At 37.3% G+C, this 23303-nt stretch overlaps 1 protein-coding gene and 1 long non-coding RNA gene across 7 annotated transcripts in view; both read right to left on the bottom strand.

The window, feature by feature from the left end:
• Window positions 1–1571: 1571 nt before the first annotated feature.
• On the bottom strand, window positions 1572–10341 carry LOC144974759 (uncharacterized). Of its 4 annotated transcripts, none has more exons than XR_013645810.1 (5): window positions 10217–10341; window positions 6869–6983; window positions 5172–5293; window positions 4324–4464; window positions 1572–2716 (listed from the first exon to the last, which is right to left on the bottom strand). It is a non-coding gene; the product is annotated as an uncharacterized LOC144974759 (long non-coding RNA). The 4 variants fall into 4 exon arrangements; XR_013645812.1 differs by having other exon boundaries at window positions 4324–4440; window positions 5172–5317; XR_013645809.1 differs by having other exon boundaries at window positions 5172–5317.
• A 10892-nt stretch (window positions 10342–21233) lies between these two features.
• The window catches only part of LOC144974761 (glutamate receptor ionotropic, kainate 1-like), a 79572-nt gene continuing 77502 nt past the window's right edge, over window positions 21234–23303 (bottom strand). For 2 of the 3 annotated variants that reach the window (XM_078917992.1, XM_078917993.1), the window contains exon 12: window positions 21234–23303. This exon is cut by the window's right edge and continues 1282 nt beyond it. The gene's annotated coding sequence lies outside the window, so the exon portion shown is untranslated. The other variant, XR_013645813.1, reaches the window with a different exon arrangement.

Raw genomic sequence — 23303 nt, forward strand, 5'->3', positions numbered from 1 at the left:
GATGACACCGCTCTTCAAGGCCTCATAACAAATGGCAACGAAGTGGCTTATAGGCAAGAAATTGATAGATTTGTGTCTTGGTGTGATGCCCACCACCTAGAGCTTAACATAAGCAAGACAAAGGAGCTAGTGATTGACTTTAAGAGAGTGAAGGAACCGATAGAACCGTTAAAATTAAAGGACCAATTCGTCCAGCGAGTTCCTCACTACAAATACCTTGGTGTAACGATTGATGACAGGCTCAAGTGGGATGAACACTTGAAAATAATTAGGCATAAGATGTGCAGACGTACATATTTTTTATCGAAACTCTCTCAGTTTAGAATAGATAAAACCCTCTGCACATTATTTTATAGAACAGTAATCGAAAGTGTTTTGTCATTTTGTATAACAGCTTGGGGAGGCAATTGCTTAGCAGTGGAAAGGAACAAAATAAATTCAAATATTAAAAATCCATTAAACGCTATATAAATCATGTTGACGATGTAGATCTTTTATACGAGAAATTTTGTATAAATAAAATAACTAAAATATTAAATGACCAGTATCATCCACTAAGACCATCAATTATTATGTCAGAAAGAAGTGGTCGCCCTTTCTCTATTTCAACGAAAACAGAGAGACACCGAAAATCTTTTCTGCCGTCCAGTATTAGGCTTTATAACAACAAGCAATAATCATTTTATATAATTATTTCTCATTTTTACTTTTTAAAATATAAATATTAATTTATTAATTTATTTGTTTTGCAATCTTTTCAATTTTCAATTTATAGTGACAGTTTTAACTATTTTACAGTGTTGAAATTATTCATATTATAAAGCGCAGCTCTGGTTATAGAGCTGCTCCTTTTTTTATATATATACATCCTATTTCCATTGTATTTTTATCTTATGTGTAAATTATAACACGTCTGTACAAAAATTTCCTTTTTGGGATGCAATAAAGTATTATTATTATTATTATTATTATTATTATTATTATAAACAAAAATGATACAGTGCATAATAGATGATTTACAATGATAAAAATATCATCTCCCAAAATTCTAACTACATTGACTGTTTCCCTCTCAGCCAGGGTATTTGGCCAAGGCCAGGACAAAACCAAGTAATCTAATTCCAAGACAAAGATAGAAAGCAAGTTGGAAAACAGTTATAGGTGGATAGAAGACACAGTAAGAACCTCTCTGCCCACTATGGGAGGTTAGGAACCCCATCCAGAAAGGAGGTAATTCCTCTGACTTTAAAATCGCGAATACGAGGAAACCCATCAGCACTGTGTCCAATGGCCAATCCAGCAAAACCCTGACTTGTCAAGTTTTCAAATCAACCGCAAAGAGTAATAATATTTTCAATTTTCAAAGGTTTATTCTTAGGCAATTGCCAATATAACTCTTACAAGAATATAATATTTCCAATCAATAAATAATTCTTAATGAATTGAAAATCAAACAGATTGAATACAATAATAATAAACGCATATTTTGAATGACAATGACTATTTATTGGAGAGAAAAATAAAGGGAGTGAATAGGACTCATATAAATGGGGGGGGGGGGGGGGGGGGGGGGGAATGTCTGATTGTCAATTTTTTGCGTACTTTGTGTAACAGAAAGCAAGGGAACTGAGATCGCTGACAGTTGTAGGGATAACGAGATTGTGTGCTTCGGTTAGTGAGTTTAATTCTTATTATATCAAATGGCTTAGGGACAAACGTGTTGTTAAACAAAGTGTTATCCTTCTCCAAAGGTTGGTAATATAGCGTATAGTATAGTAAGATAAGCTGCCTCTGGCCATTGTCAATGTACACGTGTTTCCCTAAAGTACTTTAGCTCCCCAACATGGCAGACTTAATATTAACATCTCTACCAGCGTATTGAACGGCTTGCCACTCTACCGGGCCGAGTTTCGAATGTTCTATAACTATAAGTGTAGGGGAAGGATTAGCAGCCGTAAATTTGATATTATCTGTATTGGATCGGCCTGGTGCTTAGTTAAAAAATAACGAGGTTGGTTCTTCGAGAAGGAGTGAAAGTAGTTATTGTCAGTGAGTGTTGATTGTCCTATTATCATCGTCGTCTGTGAGATTTTCGTCCTGCCATGTTGTCTCCAAGGGTTGAGTGGTATAAATTTTAGACACTTCCAAAGGTCATCCCGTTCTGAGGTAGTAAGGGGGTATTCAGACCACCTGTCTGTGGGCTGCTTTCTTGTTCATCACGATGATGATGATTGTCAACATCAGTAGAATTTGGTGGTTATTCTAACAGCTGCGTTTATCACAGTTACAATGAAACTCACAATTTAAAAGCCTTGCTTTTGTGTTACACTATTAAATTATGTGATCCAGTCTATTTTGATTAAATCTAATTTCTTTTCATGTTATATTTCTATATTGTCACAGTGAGTTGAAAGCTTAAATATTAAGATCAAGTTTTATAGCAACTGTTTTCATTTTTTTTTTCGCAACTTTTGTTGAAATTTGGGTTAAAATATGGCAACAAACGCAAATGGGAGGTTAGTGTTGACAAGTGTGGTTTGATAAATTAAAAAGTGACAGAACTTATGATTTTTTATGTTGGCAATATTTATAAAATATTCCGTGCTCCAAAGATGGATATTTATTGAAATGATCATTGGATAAACAACTCAAGAAACTCGAGTCCTTATCTTGAATTTACTGGTCACTTGATTTCATGCTGTCGGTCGGCAATCCACTGTGAAAATAAGAAATAAATAGTCCTCTGAAGTTTGTTTGAAAATATATAAGCACCAAAAATTGTTTCTGATGAATTGACTCTTGAGCTTTGAGCTTTTTTATAGCGCAATATCCACTAAACATTCTCAAAGCACTTTACAAGGGATCCATAGCCAACAGCAACACTTAACACGTAGAACGAGACATGACACCCGTTAGGAGATATTACAATTTTTTTTCAGACAGAGACAACGCTGTTAAAGGTCAGGTACTCATTTTACACCTGAGTACAGTGAGAAAATGTGAGCAAAGAGTCTTTTCCAAAGGACTCAACTATGCGCAGAGCAAGGCTCGAACCCAGGACCTTCCGATCCGAAAGCGAGTTTCATACCACAAGACCACATAGACTCTCAATTTCTATTACGTCATATATAAAGTCAGCCCATAGCATCAGACAGTATAGCGGACATCTAAGGCGACCTGAAGCATTGACCAATCAAACACGAGTGCGAGCATCAAGGACACCTCACTGTGGACTGGGCAGACCCAGGTCAAGCCCCTCATCCATTCGCCTTAGGTCATCATCTGCTGATTCAAGGACACGCTTGTGTCATGCATCTAACTCTAACAAACCCGCCAACCAATTTCTAAAAAAAAACTCTGAACCTGATGGGTTGTTCCATGTCTGTGTCAACAAGGCTTCAAGTGGAGTTTTTGACATATTTGACCATTAATGAAGGAGTTTATCTAATGGTTTGAACTCTGACCCTGATGTCTGTGTCAGCAAGGCTTCAAGTGGAGTTTTTGACATATTTGACCATTTATGAAGGAGTTTATCTAATGGTTTGAACTCTGACCCTGATGTCTGTGTCAGCAAGGCTTCAAGTGGAGTATTTGACATATTTGACCATTAATGAAGGAGTTTATCTAATGGTTTGAACTCTGACCCTGATGTCTGTGTCAGCAAGGCTTCAACTTCAAGTGGAGTTTTTGACATATTTGACCTGGACTCTGTCCAGTTATTCTAACTACAGACAACACTCGTTCAGAATCCTCATGTGAATGTTATACAAACAAAATTATTCATTTATATTATCATCTTTCCAAGCACTGAAAGTTTACAGTATAAAAGGTTTTTTACAATAAAATACAAATGCATTACAGCATAACGAACTAACAGGCACTTATCTGTGCCCCATTTCCCCGCATTACAATATCAATAAAATAAAATAAAGAATTATTGATATAAACATTTATTTTATCTGCCTGAGTTTGTTCTTAATAGCATTGCTAAACTGTAATTCTCTGCTCAGATTGAAAACTAATACAAGCCAGTCTCACTGTCCCTTCCCCCAAAGCAGATCCACCCTGAACACAGACCCATCGACACAGACAACAAACCTACAGACACCATGGCACACCTTGCCTCACAAAGCGTTCAACATCACAGTATCAGTACAGTGGTGTCTGGTCGAATGGGACACATCCAAAGGGATCTGTTTGACCCAAGGGTGGAGGGACTAGACGCTGACATTCCTCATCACAGCAGATCTTGGAACAAACAATTGGGACACTCCATTGCATGAAATGACGACTGCAAATTTATGCAAATGCAAATTAAATTACCTCTCATTACTACATTTATGCGGATCTTCCAACCAATTCTTTAACATCCCTGGTTAGCTGTCACATCGTGTGGACAGACGGACTTGATCATCTCCCACAACTCCACCAAAGTCTGGGCTTCATCCATTTGGGGAAAGAATACTAGGAAAAATTAAAACACAGCCCAGCATTCTTTTATGAACATACTTAAAGCAAATTGATAGAAATGATGAAAGTAAAGCATATCTATGAACAAATATCCCCCCCCCCTCTCCCCAATTATCTGCCTGAGTTTGTTCTCTTCTCAATATTGGTCCGTCTGTACGGAACACCATTCCACAGAGCATCCGAGAATCCAAATCATTGTCTGTGTTCAAGAAATCCTTGGAAACATGTCTTTTTTGATGTCATGTACTTTCCATATTGTTTTTGGTTGATGTAAACCGCCAAGAGCCTCATGGTTGAGAATACTGTGCATGGTATAAGAGTCTATTATTATTATTATTATTATTATTATTATTAATATTGGTGTAAACTGTAATTCTGCTCAGATTGAAAACTAATACAAGCCAGTCTCACTGTCCCTTCCCCCAAAGCAGATCCACCCTGAACACAGACCCATCAACGACACAGACAACAAATCTACAGACACCATGGCACACCTTGCCTCACAAAGCGTTCAACATCACAGTATCAGTACAGTGGTGTCTGGTCGAATGGGACACGTCCAAAGGGATCTGTTTGACCCAAGGGTGGAGGGACTAGACGCTGACATTCCTCATCACAGCAGATCTTGGAACAAACAATTGGAACTCTCCATTGCATGAAACGACAGGACTGCAAATTTATGCAAATGCAAATTAGATTACCTCTCATAACTCATTTAAATTTATGCGGATCTTCCAACCAATTCTTTTACATCCCTGGTTAGCTGTCACATCGTGTGGACAGACGGACTTGATCATCTCCCACAACTCCACCAAAGTCTGGGCTTCATCCATTTGGGGAAAGAATACTAGGAAAAATTAAAACACAGCCCAGCATTCTTTTATGAACATACTTAAAGCAAATTGATAGAAATGATGAAAGTAAAGCATATCTATGAACAAATATCCCCCCCCCCCCCCCTCTCCCCAATTATCTGCCTGAGTTTGTTCTCTTCTCAATATTGGCCCGTCTGTACGGAACACCATTCCACAGAGCATCCGAGAATCCAAATCATTGTCTGTGTTCAAGAAATCCTTGAAAACATGTCTTTTTTGATGTCATGTAATTTCTATATTGTTTTTGGTTGATGTAAACCGCCAAGAGCCTCATGGTTGAGGATAGGGCTTTGATTTCAGACAAAATTTTTCCTCAAAAAGAGAAAAAAAACATTTTTCATAGTCATTGCTACTGTATAAGAATCTATTATTATTATTATTATTATCATTATTAATATTGGTGTAAACTGTAATTCTGCTCAGATTGAAAACTAATACAAGCCAGTCTCACTGTCCCTTCCCCCAAAACTAATCCACCCTGAACACAGACCCATCAACGACACAGACAACAACACACCTACAGACATCATGGCACACCTTGCATCACAAAGTGTTCAACATCACAGTATCAGTACAGTGGTGTCTGGTCAAATGGGACACGTCCAAAGGGATCTGTTTGACCCAAGGGTGGAGGGACTAGACGCTGACATTCCTCATCACAGCAGATCTTGGAACAAAAAATTTAACTTAAACTTTAGCTTTTATATAGTGCAATATCCACTAAACGTACTCAAAACGCTTTATAAAGGGTCCCTGACTAACAGCAACATGTAACAAGTAGAATGAGACATGACGATTGTTAGGCGCATTACAATTTTTCTGACAGAGACAACACTGTTGATGGCCAGGTACTCATTTTACACCTGAGTACAGTGAGAGAATGCGACTAAAGAGCCTTTCCCAAGGCTCGAACCCAGGACCTTCCGATCCGAAAGCTAGTGTCATACCATTAGACCACATAGCCTCTCCATCGCATGAAATGAAAAATTTCAAAAACACTAGACCATAATTCAGGGATGCCCTTTGCTAAAATAAAAATAGCCTGAAAATTTTTCTCATAACGAGCGTATATATGAAAATATTAAGCGCAAAACTTCTCTTTATCAAATGTTATCATCACCCTTAAATCATAGAAAAGGATGCATAATATCCATCTAGTTTCCCCTTAACAGTTGCCTTTAAACAACCAACGTTATCACCCTTAAATTGTAGAAAAGGATGCATACTATCCATCTAGTTTGCCCGTTTCCCCTTAACTAATGCCTTTAAACAACCAACGTTATCACCCTTAAATCGTAGAAAAGGATCCACATCCATCTAGCTTCCCTTTAACGGTTGCCTTTAAACAACCAATACTTTCATCTTTTAAAAAAATCAACTAACCAATACCGAACAAGGTCAACCGGAAAAATTTTAAAAAGTTGGTTTTTCCAGCTTTAATCAGAAAAAAAGGACATCCCGGATAGGTGAAAAAGCATTTTTCTTCTACGACAAGACTGAAAATTTATGCAAATACAAATTACCTCTCATTCCTCATTTAAATTTTATGCGGATTTTCCAACCAAATCTTTAAACAGCCTTGGTTTGCCGTCACATTGTGAAGATAGGAACTAATCACCTTCCACAAGTCACCAATGTCTGAAATAAATAAATATATAATGGAATAAATAAATAAGTATGGCATAGCAGTATATAATATATGTATCCCATTCGTATCTGAAGGTATCTGGTTTGATCATGGGTTCCACACACAGACATACACACACACCTGACATGCTGTGTTGCTTTGAGTTTGAGGGTTTTGACTCACATCCATCACTGTAACCGCATAGATAGAATAATTGGTATCATTCTCAGGAGTTTCTCTTATACAAATTCAAATATTATCATATTTTCATATATCTCCAATTATGTATATCAATCAGTCAATGAATCTTCTTTTTTCTCACACGGGGGGAGGGGGGATATGGATATATAAAGTTCTTAGAGCTGATGTATGGAATAAGCATATGTGACCCTCCGCCTCAAAACGGTATTAAGTCGGATTTTTCAATTTTGGGTTTTTGGTACCCAATCACAGCTTATTTTATGCTTTAAAATTTGATACCAAATTTATATAATTCTGATTATTTATTGTCGAGATATGACCGTTTGAAGTAGGGAGAGTGTGAAAACCAAGTTTTAAGAAAATCGACTTTGAAGTGAGGCACCGTTTTCACGCACAGTTAAATTAATGGGCAAAGATAACTCCTTAGATACGGACATCAAAAATTTAACGAGAATAGTGAAATTTGGCATGAGCTTAGCTTATACATTTACTAATGTACATACAAAATTTTGAAACAATTCAATTATTACTTTTGTAGTTATTCATTATTATGTAAGATGTTCTTAAAACAAATAAAACACTGGAAAAAAAAAACGCCAATTGCTCACTTTTTCAAGAATTTTTGATATTTAAATAAAGAATCAATGAAATAAGAATTATTAATGTGAATTTTTTGTCTTATTTAATAGAGAAAATACGATTTCAAAATGACAAAAGTTAAAGAAGGTTGAAATTTGAAAGTACAGTTTTGAAACTACGTGAAGCCGGGTGGGCAGGGAAAAAATTATCAAGAAAGAGGATTAGAGAGGAAGAGAGAGAATGAGAGAGTAAAATACACACACACACACACACACGCATGCACGCACACACACACACACACACAAACAGACACACATGAGAGAGAGAGAGAGAGAGAGAGAGAGAGAGAGAGAGAGAGAGAGAAAGAGAGAGAGATATAGAGAAAAAGAGGAGCGAGAGGGGGAGGGGAGAGAGACTGCTTGTGTTAAGAGGACGCGAGGGAAATATTATAAAGATTGAAACCTGTATAAGTGTGTGTGTGTGTGTTTGTATGTGTGAAAGAAACAAAGGGGAGACGGAGAGAGTGAGGTAGACATGAAGAAAGGGATGGAGGCGGAGCAAAGAATTGGGATAGTTTAAAGAAAGCATTTTGTTACAAAGTAAGTCATAGTCAATCAACTGGAAACATATTGACCAATGAGATTGCAATTAAAGAAATGGGCTGGTCAAATCAATCATTGCATTGTTTCCATTTTGAGTCAGATAACAGCTTGAGGAGGAGGGGTGGGGCTTATTGTGTAGTGACTCACATGAAAACATGTTATTGAATCTCTCAAGTTTTCCTTATCGTTCCACCACATTGTTCATTGTCTAAAAAGAACCCCCCCCCCCCTTTCTTTCAGTATACAAAGAAAGCACGACAAAACGAACATCTCTCTCTCTCTCTCCCTCTCTCTGTTTGTCTCTCTCTCCCCTTCATCTACCTATCTATCTATCTATCTATCCACCTATCTATCTACCCATCCACCCATCCATCCATCCATCAATCCATCTATCTATCTATCTATCTATATGTCTGTTTGTCTGCCTGTCTGTCTGTCTGTCTGTCTGTCTGTCTGTCTGTCTGTCTATCCTATCTATCTACATATCTATTTATCCATTAATAGGTTTGTCTGTCTGTCTGTTTATCTATCCATTTCATTTTTTAGTTACAGTTCATTAATTGTTGAAGGCTCTATCTATTACTCTGCTTTTGTACTTAAAATTAAATGTTTATCCTACAACAATCTCTGTAAGTGTAAGATTAGGTAACTGTTGTCCTATTAAGTCTTAGCATATCCTATAATTTCATGAATAATTAAAGAGGGACAAAGGAGGACCTCCACCTCAATCATTACCCAATACAGCTAGACACAGATATAAAAGCACGTGGTGTGTATCAAAATGCACAAACACACGTATGTAACACACGCATGCTGACGTCATGAAGCATCGCCCGAGCATTATGGCCTACAGCCACAGCGCATGTGATGAGCGTTGACCAATCAGAATCATTCATTTGTAAGGTTGTCAGGGAAAAACCTAGACTTGTTTACAGTTTTTAAAGTTCATTATTGGTTGAACCATGAAATTATGGAAACAGTCATGCTTTCTCCGAGATAGATAAAGACACGCCCTTTGCTTTGATATCTTACATCTTATTGGTGGAGAAAAAGACTGTATTACGAAGCTTTGGAAAGGGTGGCTCTCTGAGAGAAAGTCAACTCTCGTTTTGAATGTGTCACTGATAGTTGCATTTTTAAACTTGAAATTTATATAACTTATCGTCAATGTTTATGTTGAATTATTATGTTTTCATGTAGAAAAATTATTGTAGTTTCTGAAACAACCAAAAACTGAAATTTGATAATTTTGACCATTTCCACTTTAAAACCGGTTTTCTTCGTTTTCCAAATCCCGACTTAATACCGGTTCGAGGCGGAGGGTCACATATATTAGTGCTTGACATTATCATTATAATTATTATTATGATAATTATCATAATCATTATTATTAATATTATGATAATTATCATTATTATTATTATTATTATTATTATTATTATTATTATTATTATTATTATTATTATTATTATTATTATTATCATTATTATTAATATTATGGTATTTATCATTATTATTATTATTATTATTATTATTATTATTATTATTATTATTATTATTATTATTATCATTATTATTAATATTATGGTATTTATCATTATTATTATTATTAATTTTATTATTATTAATACGATCGTTTCTATGTATATATTAAACCTTTCCTCTTTTTTCACTTTCTCAAAGGCGATATTGCAAACCATATCAAGCAATCGGAAATGGTGGCAATGCCTTGGAAACTTGATTTGGAACATTTCAATCTGATCCGAAGGTGAGTGTCATATTACTGAGACCACATAGCTGCACAGTTTTACGGTTTAATGTTTTAAAAAAAATCCATGTGGTCTCAGTAATATGACACTCACCTTCGGATCAGAAAGTCCAGGGTTCAAATCCTGCTTTGAACAGTGCATAGTCCTTGAAAAAAGGCTCCTTTCTCACGTTATCTCTCCATGCTCAGGTGTAAAATGAGTACCTGGCTGATAACATCGATGTCTCTGTTAAAAAAAAATGGTATTATTGCCTAACAGACGGCTATGTGGTCTTGTGGTATGACACTCGCTTTCGGATCGGAAGGTCCTGGGTTCTAGCCTCGCTCGGCGCATAATTGAGTCCTTGGACACGGCTCTTAACTCACATTCTCTCACCGTACTCAGGTGTAAAATGAGTACCTGGCCGTTAACAGCGTTGTCTCTGTCCGAAAAAAATTGTAATATCGCCTAACAGGCGTCGTGTCCCGTCCTAAACGTTAAATGTTGCTGTTGGTCAGGGACCCCTTGTAAAGCGCTTTGAGCACATTTAGTGGACATTGCGCTATATAAAAGCTCAAGCTCAACAGGCATCATCCTACATGTTAAGTGTTGCTGTTGACTATGGATGCCTTGTAAAGCGCTTTGAGCATGTTTAGTGGATATTGTGCTTTTGTTATGCTTTATATTTTTTTTCTTAACATAACAGAAAAGAAGACGGAAAAAAAACTGATAGAAACTTATATATATCTAAAAAAGGAAGTCAAAGCAGATCACATGACCTATGCTAATAATACTATGGAGTGATCACTGATAATGCTGAAATATCACAACACTATTTTTTTTTCCAGTTAAATTATTTTCACAACACATCATCATCATAATAATAAGGTGATGACGACACCTTAGAACAAGACACGCTCTGCCACAGTGTACCAAATGGTTGATTTGAGACTGAGAGTCAAGATGGCGGCCATGTGAGTCTGGGACCTCCTGTCTATACTTGCTGCCTTGAGTTGAATATAAATTAAGCTTTTGCATACGTTATAGTTTGAACAGTTTTGTGATTTGAATGTTTCCAAATAAAAGTAAGAATAAAATCTTGAAGAGAAAAGTGACCATTTAATGCTGGGATGATTGTAAAGAGGTGATAAATTAATTATTTTTTTTTTTTTTTTATAAAGCAATTATTTTAATTCAAAGGTTTTAAAAGATTTTAATAAAAATTTGATTGATTCTACATTCGTGTAATCTCCCCTTGATATACTTTTTTTTTAAAAATACATAATCATAATGCTGGTTTTATATGCAGATGATGCAGGTTGAAAGGTGAGTGTGTGAGAGTGAGATAGCGTGGGTGAATGGGTGAATGAAGCAGACGTGAATGGTTGGGTTGGATGGTGAGTCATTTCATTATCTCTCCTGAATCAATGCAGGTAGTTTGTGGCTGTGTGTTAATAATGCTGGACGTTGTGTGTGTGTGCGTGAGCAATAATTTCTCAAAGAAATATGTATTGCAAGGAAAAGGGAGAGAGAGGGAGAGAGAGAGAGAGAGAGAGAGAGAGAGAGAGAGAGAGAGAGGGGGGGGGAAGAGAGATCTTTGCAAAAAGGCAATTATTTTAAAGGCTAGGATTAGAAAAAGAATTTTTGAAGTGAAACTCATAACAACCACCACCATTAACAACAACAATAGCAATATCATCATCTTAACAACAAATAACCACAACACCATAAACAAACAACATACAACACCAGTTCTTGATGTCTGCCAAGGGTAAGAGCCTGTAAGTATAACAACGACAGCGTGGCTTTGTTGTCTAGTGGTATGACACTTGCCTTCAAATTTGAGCCTAGTTGAGTCCTTGGGAAGAGCTCTTTAATCACATTCTCTCACCGTACCCAGGTGTAAAATGAGTATCTGGACGTTAACAGCGTTGTCTCTGTCGGACTAAAAATTTAATATTGCCTAACAGGCGTCATGTCTTGTCCTACTTGTTAAGCATTGCTGTTAGCTAGTGACCCCTTGGACAGCGCTTTGAACATGTTTACTGGATATTGCTCTATATGAAAGTTCAAGAAATAAAAAAAGGTGATGCCCGAAAACTAGATGGATAGGGTAAAGGATGATATGAAAGAACTGGGCCTGGAGGAAGATGATACAATGAACTGAGATGCATGGAGATGTGGCATTCATTATACAATCCTACAAAATGCAGGATAAGCTGAAAGAAGAAGGAGGAGAATGAGAAGAATGAGGAAATGGAGAAGAAGGAGAAGAATGAGGAGAAGAAGAAGAAGAAGAAGAGGAAGAAGAAGAAGAAGAAGAAGAAGAAGAAGAAGAAGAAGAAGAAGAAGAAGAAGAAGAAGAAGAAGAAGAAGAAGAAGAAGAAGAAGAAGAAGAAGAAGAAGAAGAAGAAGAAGAAGAAGAAGAAAAAGAAGAAGAAGAAGACACATGGGTGTACTATTCTGTGTGATAGCAAACCAGTTGTTCGAATAGCACTGTTGTCGATATAACCCAGTGTTAAAACAGGTCATCTTATTTAATGCAAAACAATAAAGTTAGGAAATGAGTTTTCATCTCAACAAGACCTAGTTGTAGCTTATCTGTGAATCCTTTGTACATCCACAATTCCTTTACCACTGACCTTATCCCTATGATTGGTGCAGCCAAATGCGCAACAAGTGGGTATTTTAATTTGTCCCTCATTCGTTTAGAACAGAACACAATGAGTAATTAATATATGGTTTTAAAAAATAGCCAAGAATGAGTGATCGGTCAGTGTGATGAAAATGAAGATACAAATGATTCTGAAACATAACTACTTGTGTTAGAAGTAAAATCCAACCAATCATAACCATCCAGCTATAGCCTAGCCAGGACAAAGGCTGGGCGATGAAACAGTGAGTTGGTCTCTACTCGACGAGAGTCAAAGCCTTTTTTTCCATCAGTAAAATAAATAAAAGATTTATATCGATCTAAGACTGAAGATAATAAACGTTGCCTTTATTATAATATAGGAACAGATCCAATGACTAAAACAAATGGAATAACTATTGGAATACTTATTTTAAGAAAATCAAAGTGACTGAAAGTGTCACAAAACAAGAAGTCTATCAATTTGACTCAAATTTGCTATCAAATAATTTTATTTTATCGTTAAGTATGATTAAACTGATAAAATATATTCACAAACAAATTTAAGGTTGATATTTACCAGGAAGGAAAAAATTTCCATTAATTTCTAAATTGGTTCATTGCGGTTTGTGTTTCCAGCGACGAGTGATTCACAATAACTAAGGATTATATTGGTCTATTCAATATGGCGGAGACGGTCAAGGAATGGTTTCAGCTAAATTATATTTTTCCAAGACAATATCCACTGAAATGCTTGAAGCACTTTACAAGGGGTCCAGAGCCAACAGCAACACTCGTGTTAGACGAGACAGAGATAACACTGTTCACAGCCAGGTGTACTCATTTTACACCTGTGTATTGTATAGTGAGAGAATGTGAGTAAAGAGTCTGCGCCCAGTGAGACTCGAACCCAGAACCTTCAGATCCAAAAATGAATGTTATACCACAAGACCACAGAGCTGCGTTTAGACATTGTGCTGTACTGTATTGATGGAAGTGGAAGCTCCTTACTACAGGAACAGCTCGATATTCTCAACTTTGATGTCATCGTGTATAATTTACAAACAAGGTCCTGTTTAACTCCACACTCTTTACAAAGATTCTGAGTGACTGAGATGAATTTCTAAAGGTGTCGATTGTCTGTGACAGTGTCAGACTCCAAGTCAGTGGAGTTGGTAGATAGCAGATAGTGCCAGGGACTCTGCCTCACTGAAGTCAATTGTGTCCGTGTCGACTGTATCGGTCTCTGATCGGCAGGTTTTCCATACTTTCACAGCACTGTTATTATATAACTTACTTTTAGCGATTATGGAATTTAACCCAGTTGCAATGCCCAATAAAGATTACAATATAAGATAAATTTTCATTTTTATATGTGGTGTGATCTTTCAAAATTCAAAAACAATTAGCTGAGTCGGTATTTGTTTACGACTACGGCTGACGCGATTAGTTACTGTGTTTGTATTTCCCATTAGTTTCGATATTAATATTGCAAATAATGGCAAACATTGTTTCATCAGGTTAGTCAGGGTTGAGGCGGGGGAGGTGTCAGCAGATCTCTCTCTAGCTGGCGTGAAACTACGGAATTCCTCCACTCTGATTATCATTATGGTAAGACAAAAATTAGTTAGCGTCAATTGCCAAGGACCTTGACAATTGTCAAATCGTCAATTGCCAAGAACCGTATCAGTTCACCAACTACGCATGTGTACTTTTAACTGCCATGGAGTAACATTCGTGTCATGAAGTGATGTATTGCCATGGAGTGATGTTATTAATATTAATATTAATTAAGATTCTCATTTTCTCTTCTCTCTGTCATTTTCTCTTCTTTTTCATTGTCTGTCTCTGCCATTTTCTCTTCTCCTTCTTTCTCTCTCATTTTCTCCTCTCTCTCTCTGTGCCATTTTTTACAGGAGGCCTTCCGAAAGTTCCTACATTCCCAGTATTCTTGTTCTAGTAGTAGGGGGTTTGGGACGGGGGAAACTTTGGGAGACCTTCCATAAGATACTACATCCCAAGTATTCTTGTTCTAGTAGGGGTTTTTTAAAGTCACCCCCCTCCCAAACCCCCTACACTACACTAGAACTTCTAGTAGGGGGTTTGGGAGGGGGGAACTTTTTTTTAAAAAGTTTCCCCCCTCCCAAACCCCCTACTAGAATAAGAATACTTGGGATGTAGTAGCTTATTTTATAATGTTCTAGTTCTAGTAGGGGGTTTGGGAGGGGGGAGATTTAAATTATAAAATTCCCCCTCTAGACCTTAGAATATTATTATAAAAATACAAGAATACTTGACATAACTGTCAGAATCTAATATTTATTAATGAAATTAGCATATGGAGAATTCAAATACAATCACTATCTAGAACTGTAGTTTGGTGTGGAACAGCCGACAAAGTAAAGGCGCATAATTGCGATGCATGTAAGCTCCTAAATGTGCCATTTACTTTCCGTTAATGTAAAAATAGATACTTAAACAAGTCAATGTCAGATTCCTAGCCTTTTTCGGAATTTTTTGAACATTAGAAAAAATAATCACTTTGCATACACTTAATAGCCATGACGTGAATTTATTCTCACGGAAACTACAGTTTACGTGACAGTCGAAAGTCTAAAATATGCGAATCAGAACAAGTCAGCTTTGGATATTGTAGACTAATGTCAATGAGTCAACATTTTCATCGTATGAAAAAACACAGAGTAAAAAAAAATGTAATATAATATGACGTCAGGTATAGTAATAATGGGAAAGAAAAGTATGAAGTGAATTTATCATAGTAGAAATAGTGAGAGTAGTAGCGAGTATAATTAAGAGATCGTGATTGACTGTAAATCGCCACAATTGCACAGGCTCGTTGTTGAGCAAACAATGAAAATACCCTGATTTGCACAGGGTATTTAATTAGGCTTACTTCTTACATTGTTCCTTGATGCAATTACGAATCATGTGCTGAAACGTCAACATTTTTTAAAATAGTCAACGTGGTCATTCCTATTGTGGTTTGAGCATACTCTGAAAACTTTCGATTTGAAGCGTGACTTTAAAGTCTTTAGTGCTATTCGCACGTACCTAAGATTTGGAGACTATAGGTTTTTAATTAGCTATAGAAATTTACACGCTGCAAATTTTTTTCGTCGGTGAGCATAAAAAAAAATCACCGAAAGAAACCAAAAAACAATTTAACAGAAATTGAAAATACTGGAAGATTGACACGTTTTTTAAAAACTTCGCTGTCTTCGGCAATATGTAAATGACTATTTAAAAAAACCCTTCAAACCCTGAGCTAAGGTAAGAGCTTGGAACCCCAATTTAATTTTGCAGTGTCATTGATCGATTTGAGAAATTTTCTGCTATACTTTGAAATGCTTCTTTCGAGTAGGCTAATCCTTTTCAAATATTCTTCATTTGGCAAAATTGCACTTAGATATTCATTTTAAATAACTGGAAATTTTAAGGTAATAACCCTAAACTTAAATTTTAACAAGTGGGATGTAGAGAAGCTTGTAGACAAGGCATACCTGTTTGCCATTAATTGTTTTTTCTCGATAGAGTACGATTTAACGGTCCATACCATTTACCCTAGATTATGTGGGATGTTGGTAGGGCCTTTTCAGAAACAAGGCCGCTCAGACGGGACCACCCAGGACCTTTCGATCCGTAGGCCTGCATGACAACCTAAGTCACGGCAAATTATCATAGTTGCCTTCCGCTTAATCACAAATTGTCATTGACGTATACGTCAAACACAAACATGTTAACCAGTGAACTTTTTCAGTTTGAATTAAAAGTTTAGTGAAAAATATATAAACGGATGGCAAAAACGTTAAAAGCCTGAGTGCGTCAAGCTTATTTTATCTATCGAGTGTATTTAATCCTTTTTCTCACGACGACCGAGCGCCAAGCCACGAGTCAGTGCTCGATCTCAATGCCGGAAGAGCGAGTTAGTAAAACGATCACTCGATCGTAAAACGATCAAGCGGGTTGTGAGCTTGAGACGATCTTGACACGTGAGACGAGCTTGAGACGATCAGGATTCGAGCGAGCGGAGTGGTAACGAGTGTTTCGAATCATTTCAAATTCAAACGATCACAGTTTGCCATCCGATACCAATCGCCAATGTTTGTGGTTCTTCCACAGCCCTCACTCCTTGTCAGATGTTAGTGTGTCTGGGTGGCAGTGGCAGGGAAATTCGTATAGGTGTATCACGCGTGTGTGACAAGACTTCATTAAACCTACTAAAGTTTGACTATCACACACACACACACACACACATACACACACACACACACACACACACTAAGGCTATTTCTATGACACACACGCATCCCTCTATCAATGAACACTCCTACAGTAGTGCGGCTATGTGGTCTAGTCATGACGTAACTATAGGTAGTACTCTAGTCGACCATGGCTCTCGTGCATTATAATGGTCTAGTGGTATGACACCCGCTTTGGGATCGGAAAGTCCTGGGTTCGAGCCTCGCGCTCGGTGCATAGTTGAGTCTTTGGACAAGGCTCTTTACTCACATTCTCTCACCGTACTCAGGTGTAAATGAGTACCTGGCCGTTAACAGCGTTCTCTTTGTCTGAAAAATTGTAATATCGCCTAACAGGCGGCATGTCCCGTCCTACATATTAAATGTTGCTGTTGACCGGGGACCCCTTTACAAAGCGCTTTAATCACATTTAGTGGATATTGTAAAGCTCAATTTTTTAAAGTAAAACATTAGCTTTGAATATGGAATGTTTCAATTTTAGATGCCTGTGTATTCTTTGTTAGTTCCCATCATCATCATCATCATCATCATCATCATCATCATCATCATCATCATCATCATCATCATCATCATCATCATCAGGGGCAGCGGTACGGTCTTTGGTTGGCACCCGAAAGGTACCGAGTTCGATCACCCGCCGCTGAGTGGTCTTGAGCAAGTCACCTTGCCCTAACTAAATTTGCGGCGCTGCACTGCGGCTATCGCTTGGGTTATTCCAGTCTTCCCTTAGAATAGACCCGAAAGACGAATCTCCCCTATGGGATGAATAAAGGGAATTATGTTTAATTTATTTATCATCACCATCATATCAGCGGGATCATCATCATCACCACCACCACCACCACCCTAATAATAATGGATAAAATAAATATCAACACATTTCAATGTAATAATCAATCTAAATCAATCAGTGCTCCTAAAAGACCCTTTGATTTCTTTGTCTAATTCGTTCCATACTTTTGGAGTCCCGACAAAGAAAGATTTTCAGCTAACTATAGTTTATATATGGGAATATTAATCAGTCGTTTATATTGGAATCGGAGTTGTCTAGCAGGTGTATTAGTTCAAAGCGCATTTCCAAGGATTTACCATGCTCAATGAACTTCACAATATTTTATTTAATTTATTCCTCCGGCACGCCATATCGACCATACATCCATTTCGTACAGTAGGTACCGATCGCTGTTTGGAGTCTTTTTGTATTAAAGCTCTTTACAATACCCGTCATTGCTTATAAGATAAGAATACATTCACACCTGAGTCAAGTGCCTGACACACGGACTTAACGTCTGGATCACAATTTTCAACAATCACTGTCACTCATCCGGCCATTGACAAGGCTTGATTTTGTGACAAGAGACACCGTACCACTGAGCGACCGAACAAATAATCACCATCTGCGCCATCGTCATCATCATCATCATCATCATTATCATCATCCTCATCACAGCCGTAACAGCCAGCAAAACCACAATCATCATCTTCGGGTCCGGTCTATCCGTGTGGGGGGTGGGGGTGGAACCTGCTAAAGTATTTCATTTTTTAAACAGAAACACGATAATCATCATCATCATCATCATCATCGTCATCCATTGTCGTCGGCATCGTTATCATCGTGTCCGGGCAATCCGTGTGTGTCTGGGTGTGGAACCTGCTAAATATTATTATTATCTACCTACCTAATAAAACACACCATTCTTGTTCATTTATTTTTCAAATAATGAAATGAAAGGCACGACCTTTCCCGCACACACAAAGAGGCGATGACGACCCGTGACAAATTATGGAGGTGGGGGCGGCCGACAACTTTTGGCGCGACATAAATATGAAATGTTAAGGTGACAGCGGGATGATGGTGGTGGGGGGGGGGGGGGGGGTCTCAACCCTTCACCATCAACAACTGTTTGATGGCGTGTGTGTGTGTGTGTGTGTGTGTGTGTGTGTGTATGTGTGTGTGATGCGACGAACGATCATAATCAAGGCTGCCAGACAGCCAGATTTCTTCTTGCCCAAGTAGTCAAATAGACCCCAAATAGCCCAACACCACAAGCATTCTGACTCCCTTGAAAAACTCATTTGTTTTGATTAACAAAACAATCGACTACAGTTGGATAAACTTATCTTTTCATTTTTTTTAAATAAAAGATTTTTTTTTTTAAATGAATAATAATAGAAAAGTGTTTCTTAGTAACCAATTTTGAACTTGGCCATCTGGCAGCCCCCATCATAACCAGCTGCAGTCAAGCCAGCCACAGACATAAGAGAGGGAGGGGTATGTGAAGTTTCCTGTGGCAAACGAGTTGCTCGTGTTTTTTTTTTTCAAACGAATCACTGCTCGATGACGTCACTGACTCGAAACCCGCCCGAAACCGACTCGATTTTAGAGGACTCGATCGAAAACCCGCTCGATTTGATCGTTTCAAACTCGACCCAGCACTAGTTGTATCATGTGTGATTCGAATCAAGAAGTCGGGAAGGAAGCGGGATTACAGTTTAGGCAGTAGACAGTACGGAAATCCAATAAATCCAATAAATGCGAATGATGAAGTTGTCAAAGTCACGGGCGGTTGGTAGTTGGTAGCCTATGTCAAGTGACCGTTTTCAGACATTTGTCGTCTGCTATGAAAGAAGAACAACAGTAGTAGTAGTAGTAGTAGTAGTAGTAGTAGTAGTAGTAGTAGTAGTAGTAGTAGTAGTAGTAGTAGTAGTAGTAGTAGTAGTAGTAGTAGTAGTAGTAGTAGTAGTGGAAGAAGAACAAGTAGTAGTAGTAGTAGTAGTAGTAGTAGTAGTAGTAGTAGTAGTAGTAGTAGTAGTAGTAGTAGTAGTAGTAGTAGTAGTAGTAGTAGTAGTGGCATCGTTGTTCTGACTTGTAGATCTCTTGTCCGAGTTTGCTACAGGCTCAATGTTGACTAACAATCGAAAATAACCCAATCTGATTGTGCCCAACAGGAGTCTATCTTGCTAAGTTTGGCTTGGGATCTTCTTAAAGTATCTTGAGCACATTTAGAGGATATTGTGCTCTGTTAAAGCTCATACTTTTTTAAAATTATCAATCTGCTGGTCTGTCCTATTGTTGGTTCTGAGGACCAGTGACTCTAGAAAAGGCTAGCGTACTTAATGACTGCTAGCATGCCAGTCTAGCCGTAGGCCTACTTACTGACAGCCGTGCTTAATGTCTTGTAGATTGCTAAGTTCGCCGTACCTAAGGATTGGTAGATTATTATGCTTTTTATCTACCTATGAGAATATTACTACGATCTGCAGACATTCTTTTTCCGTTCGCTGAAGAAAAAAAAAAACACCAAAAAACAAACCCAAAACCAAGCACATTTATTTATCTAGAAAATTGACATAATCTGGAAATGCACGTATTTTTTAAAAATTTGGCCAGAAAACTGGTCCTTCGAATATCAATCGATGTAAATGACCCTCATTTTGGAAAAAAAACCCTCTCAAACCTGAGACTTAAGGAAGACTTCGCGAAGCCCCAAGTTTGAGACTTTTTGCCGAGATGAGGGTCATTTAAATTGATCGATATTTGAAGGACAAGTTTTCTGGCCAAACTTTGAAATGCGTGTCTTTCCAGAGTAGGACAAAAACAAAACTCCTTCTTCAAATATACATCTTCATCTTGGCAAAATTCTCAAACTTCAGACTTTATTCATTTTTTTAATCCAATAAACGTGGGCATTTATATAGAGTAATAACCACTAAACGTGCTCAAAGTGTTTTACAAGGGGTCCATAGCCAATAGCAACACAACGTGTAAGACAAGACATGACGCCTGTTTGCCGATTTTACATTGTTTTTTTTTCGACAGAGACTACGCTGTTAACGGCCAGGTACCCATTTACACCTGATTTTAGTGAGAGAATGTGAGTAAAGGGCCTTTTCCAAGGACTCAACAATGCGCCGCTCAGAGCGGGACTCTAACCCAGGACCTTTCTGATCCGTAGGCGCGTGTCATAGCACAAAACCATAAAGACGTACACGGCTAAATCTATCGATAGTATGCGCTTGGCTAAGAAAATCACAACATTGCCATCCTGAAGTATAACGGATCAACACACAAAACTATGTGTAACCATGAACTTTTATAGTCTGAATAATACAGTTTAGTGAGAATTACTCATAAACGCGGATGGCAGAAAACAATAACAAAGACCTGAGTGACGTCAACTTCATTCTATCTATACGAGTAAAAAGTCAAAGTCAGATAAAAACCAAAAAGTAATTCCTTTTAATTCTCAATTCTTTCAGCACCATTTGTCTTAAAATCGTCAAAAAATTGTACTGAAAATGTACAACATATAAAAGTTTATAGAAACAAACAAATTTTAAAAAAAACAAACAAACAAACAAACAAAAAAGATAGTTCATGAAAAAAAAAATGAAGTTGAAAATAAATCAAAAATAATAAATCAAATCAAAGCACCGCCAATAACCGTAGTGTAGTTAAAACGTTAAAACAAATTATTAAATAATACGATAAATTAATATCACAACAAAGCCCCGCCCCTTTTTGAAGTGACGAAGTCGGTAAATCTTTGAAAGAATATTAAAAAAAAAAATTAATGTGCAAATCATCTCGTAAGCTGTAATGGTTACATGAAACATAGGAAGGATGAAATATAATATTGCTTAGTCTACAGGCAAGAGGAAACAAGTCCGGATGTGGACTTTGTCCCGATCAGCGATCAAAAACAAGACTGTCGTGCTCTAAAACAAAACATGTATTTAAAAATTTGGCCACAAAACTCGTCATTCAAATATCGATCGATTTATATGACTCTCAGCTTGGCAACAACTCTCAAACCTGGGACTTAAGGAAGACTCCCCGAAGTCTCAGATTTGAGAGTTTTTGCCATCACTTTCATTGATCGATATTTGAAGGCCGAATTTTCTGGCCAAATTAAAAAAGAAATACGAGTTTTTTCACAGAGTACAGCAGTCACTGGTTTTAACGATTTTACTTTATTGTGTCCTTACAAACACCAACAAAGCTGTGTGAAACAGGATGAAATGATTTCACTCGGAGCTAGGCAAATATTACGATAATCACGTGACTCAATACAAAGAATAGTATGCTATACACTGGTAAAACACATTTTTCCCGCTTTTGCATAAGGAAAAATTGACCAAATTTGAGCCAGTTGCTCCTTAAAATCAGACCTGCCTAGTACTACGAAAAATTCGTATAAATACGATTTTTTGTCTCCAGCCTCAGAGCTGCATAGGTCTCTGACTGAAATCTTGTTGAAATGGAAAGTTTAGCTCCTTAAAACCGATATTCAGGACTTTGGAGCGTTTTTGGACCATCCTGAGAGCAAATTGTTTATTTCTAAAATTATTTAAAGTGACTTTTTCTTTCCTTTCCCCCTTGGAGTAGGCAGCTCTGCTTTAAATATATGAAGCATTCACCACTTTAAAAAAAAAGGAAAGAAAAGAACAAACACAACCTATCAGGAAAACGAAACAATACGAGATCAAAGATGAGTTTGAAAGAAAAGTAAAATGACGAAACTGTACTGTAAGACGTCCGTAGTCAACCAAAAAAAATTTTTTTTTTAAATTGAATATAATTGTAATATAACCAAGCAGGCTCTCGAGTGGAACCTACAGTATAAGAGGAAACGGGGTGGTCCAAAACATATTTGGAGGAGAAGCCTTCACCAAAATGTGTGCGTCTCCAATCTTACCTGGAGTGAGGCAAAGGTCTGTGCCAAGGACAGAAGAAGATGGAAGAAGGCTGTTAAGGCCCTATTGCTTCGCCAGGAGCCAAGAGGCATAAGTCAAGTAATTCAAGAAGTTAATCGTAAGAGAGAGAGAGAGAGAGAGAGAGAGAGAGAGAGAGAGAGAGAGAGAGAGAGAGAGAGAGAGAGAGAGAGAGAGAGAGAGAGAGTGATCCAGATTTTCAACATGAATCATGGAGATAAAAAAAAACAACACACGATTTTGTAGGTAAATTATATTAAACCTAAGACACAAAAATAGCCTGGGTTCTGAAAACAAACAAATAAAATTATACGAATTCAAGAGCAATGATTAACCGTGTAGATGACGAGTGTGTTCTAAATGCAATCCGTAACAATGATGTGTACCCAATGATGACACAGAGTATAATACCAATCGTGATGTAATTAATTGTTTGACTAGATAATAATTATTTAATTAATTATTCTACCTATTTAATTTGATTGCTTGATCTACACATAGAACATAAAATACACACATTCAACACACATAAACACATGCACACTCCATTCAGGAGAACCTTAACTGATTATTC

The sequence above is a fragment of the Berghia stephanieae genome, chromosome 6 (assembly GCF_034508935.2).
Source record: "Berghia stephanieae isolate SIO BIC M18660-M18661 chromosome 6, UCSD_Bste_1.3, whole genome shotgun sequence".
NCBI lineage: Eukaryota > Metazoa > Mollusca > Gastropoda > Nudibranchia > Aeolidiidae > Berghia > Berghia stephanieae.